The following is a 3819-nucleotide window of genomic DNA, read 5'->3' as shown; positions in this document are numbered from 1 at the left end:
TTCTTTTCTTTTTTTTTTACTTTCTCTGCTTTAAAAAAAATCTTTATTGTTGAAAGTATTACATCCTCCTCTCTCCGTCATTCCCCTCATTAACCTCTTTACTGCATTCTCTTTTAGTTCCATTGCTTAATTTTCATTTATTCTACTGTCTAGTTGTATCACAATGTCCTGTATTTCTTTTGAATTCCTAGTGGATGTGCCAGGCTGGTTTATCAAGCCATATTTGTTCGGAATATAAAGAGGCTGACTCCTTTTTGCCTCCAGAAACTAGTGTTATTACTTGAAATATACTTGTTATATATGAAACAAGTGTTATTGGATTGGATTGAAGAATTGCTGCTTCTTATTGGGAGATTAATTTCATTTCCCATTACTCCCAACTTCATACTCCCAGCACTGAAAATTTCAAAGTGGAGCATATTGAGGTAGACTCCATTTCTTCGCATCACTTATGTACTTAATTTTTAAATTGCTTTGTAATCCTATTGAGTGTTTTGTAACTAAATTAACAACGTTCGAATGAACTGCCCAGCTCCAATGGAAATCAAGTACAAGAACATGAGATTTTTTTTTAATTACACGCAATCCAACCAATGCGATCTTGAACAATTTTATAGAGGAACTTAAGTACAGAGATACCACAATAGTGAGAATATATGAAGCGACTTAGGATACTACCCTGTGGAGAAAGAAGGCACCTGTATTCGTGACTGGCCTTTTGATGATGGCATAACACCAACCAATCAGACTGCTGATAGCTGGTAAAGTCCTATAAAAATTAAGTTTTGTACTAGCTGGTGTTGCTCAGTGGTTGAACCATTGACCTATGAACTAAGAGGTCATGGTCTGACTCTCGATCAGGGCACATGCCTGGATTGTGGGCTATAATAGATCCCATTAGGGGGTGTGTAGCTGATCAATGTTTTCCTATCATCTATGTTTCTTAAAAAAATAAATAAATATATATATTATTTTACAGAAAGGAAGGGAGATGAATAGAGAGTTAGGAACATAGAAGAGAGAGAAACATCGATCAGCTGCCTTCTGCACACCTCCTACTGGGGATGTGCCTGTAACCAAGGTATATGCCCTTGACTGGAATCAAACCTGGGGACCTTTCATTCCACAGGCCGATGCTCTATCCACTGAACCAAACCAGTTAGGTTCCTATCATCTATGTTTCTATCTCTCCCTTTCACACTTACTCTAAAAAAAAATCAATAAAAACATATTTTTATCATTTCATTGTATTTATTTATTTCTAATGAATTTTTATTGATTGTCCAGAGAGGAAGGAAGAGGGGGACAGAGAGAAAGAGAGACTCTGATGATAGGAAAGCATTGATTGGCTGCCTCCTATTGGGGGGACCTAGCCCACAATCCAGGCATATGCCCTGACCGAGAATTGAACCATGACCTTCTATAAAAACATTTAAAAAAAATTGTTTTGTGAAGAACCTGGTTGTTGTATTGCTGTTCTTTCTGTTGCAGGCCTTGGGAGAGCTCCAGTGCTTTGTTGCCCTGGCATTAATCAAAGATGGAATGAAATATGAGAGGCAGTATAGTTCATAAGACAAAAGCGGCATGGAGCTTTTAACAGCAAGCAACTTCTGTGTTTGGAGAAGTATTGTCTTAAAACGTGGCTGCACTTCAAAGATTCCAACGGTCATAGAAACAACTGTTGTGTTCAATAAAACAGGGGTGCCTGATGCCATTGCCTCGGAAGTGGAACTTGAGACGGGATCTAATTTGTCATACATATTAGCCAGCATGTTGGCTTGGTGAATAAATCTAATGAAGCACCCATCGGAGTACTGAAAAGCAGTTTTACCAGGCCACAAGTTTGACAGAATTGCAACATCTATGTTTGGGTTACGATTCACCTATTTTGACACTTAACAGAAGATTCTTACTGTTCAGCATTTAAAATATGCTTGTCATTTGTACCAATTGACTTTTCCTGAAATTATGCGGTATTGAGTTAGTCTATTCCAATGCCAGAATCTTATTAATATATAAGAAATTTAGAAAGATTAGATGCCAAAATACCCAGCATATTACTTGTATATTTTTAGTATCATACAGAACTAAAATCCCAGGAACTCTCAACAGTCTGGACCATATGTAGTTTAGCCCTTCAGTCAATTCAAACATAGAAAGAAGGGCTGATATGGTTATTTGCCCGCTCACTGCATGTTTCCATATCCCATATTCATGCAAGTACACATCAGGTTTGCTCAACTTTTTCTTTTTTTTTACATCAAGTCTCAGAGATTACTTACTGTCTTTCTATAAATCTCATTTTGTGCTGTTATGAAAAGCCTCTATTTTAAAAATCTGCATTGTACAGAAACACATGTCTTTAATGTCTCCAGACAAAAAGCCATATGGTTAATTTTAATGTTTGCACTTGGGGTGCAACTCACAGGGAGGCCCTGAGAAAAGAATGGGAGGGGGCTATTAAGCATTTTTAGTAAAATGTTGCCTTTGTCTTGTGCAGAAATATAGAATATCTTAATATTCTATATTTTAATATAACAAATATTTTAATATAACAAATATCATTTAAAGATGGAGATGCTTTATTATTGTAAAACAATTCTTAATTATAAAAATTCTGAAATTTTGATATTTTTTAAAAACTTTCTGAAGTTGCTTACCAACTTATTTTTGTTTGAACTGAGATTTTTTTTCCCTTCCTACCCTCTCTTGCAAATAAAAAAAAGTTAATTTTGCTAATGAATTGAACACACATTTAATATTTATATGCTATTGAGCTATGATAACATAATATTTGGATACTTGAAAATTGGTTTTATTATTATTAATTGATACAATGGTAATGTATATTAATGTTAGTTCAACCATATATCTATACTGCCTGCAAATGTGTGGTTATAGTTATATGGGAGAAATAATTTGCCAGTATTCACCAACTTGTAAAAATCTAGTTTGAGAGCTAAACATCTATTGTAAGTAAATGAAATTAATTTATCATTAAAAACAGCCGAGGAAGTTCATGCTACTTTGGAAGTTTTACAGATGAGGAAAGTGGGGATCAAGGTCACACAGTTAAAAACAAACAGCTGGAATTAGAAGCCAGATCCATTGGAATCTAGAGCTCTTGATTGATTTAATTTAAAAATAGGGAAAATTATATAATTTTATTAACCAATGTCACCCCAATAAATTTAATTAAAATAAAATGAAATAAAATTTTAAAGAGAGGGGATGGAATTCTGACGTGTTTAGCTATATGGAGAAATAATTTGGAGCCCAGATCACAGAGGGCAGTGTTGGGAGTCACCTGGGTCAGCTGTGGAGGTAGCAAGGGCACTGAATTCCAGGAAAAGCGATCAACAGAAATCAAGATGGTTGCTTATTATGCAATATTGCCTTGAGTTGGCTGCACTTCAGGATAACTACCAAAAATATGTTTGGTTTGGAAGGCGACATGACACCACCCACCAGCCAATTAGAAATGCTAGCTAGGGGGGGAGGTCTTCATACTGACATTTAATTCACAAAAAGGATTGTGCTTGTGAATTCTGTGTCAAGGGAGAAGCAGCCTCATTCAGTTTTGACTGATGTCATATAGGTAGGGGTTTAGAGCATAGGCTATGGATTTAGATTTGGTCTCTCTAGTCCCAGGGCACTGGTTATCAAATACGTGACCTTCATCCAGTGACCTTCATCTCTAAATTCTCTGAAATGGGATAATGAAAGCACTTACATCATAGCTTTGCTGTGAGGGTTCAATGGGATGACGCATGTAACACATGGGCACAGAGCCAGGGCACTCAGTAAATGCCTATTCAC

At 36.0% G+C, this 3819-nt stretch overlaps 1 pseudogene; it reads left to right on the top strand.

The window, feature by feature from the left end:
- Nucleotides 1-330: 330 nt before the first annotated feature.
- On the top strand, nt 331-3530 carry LOC118729330 (annotated as a pseudogene).
- The last annotated feature ends 289 nt before the right edge of the window (nt 3531-3819 follow it).

This window comes from Pipistrellus kuhlii, unplaced genomic scaffold (assembly GCF_014108245.1).
Source record: "Pipistrellus kuhlii isolate mPipKuh1 unplaced genomic scaffold, mPipKuh1.p scaffold_m20_p_3, whole genome shotgun sequence".
Lineage (NCBI taxonomy): Eukaryota > Metazoa > Chordata > Mammalia > Chiroptera > Vespertilionidae > Pipistrellus > Pipistrellus kuhlii.
The sequence above is the reverse complement of the archived record's forward strand: the minus strand, read 5'-3'. Positions and strand labels throughout refer to the sequence as shown.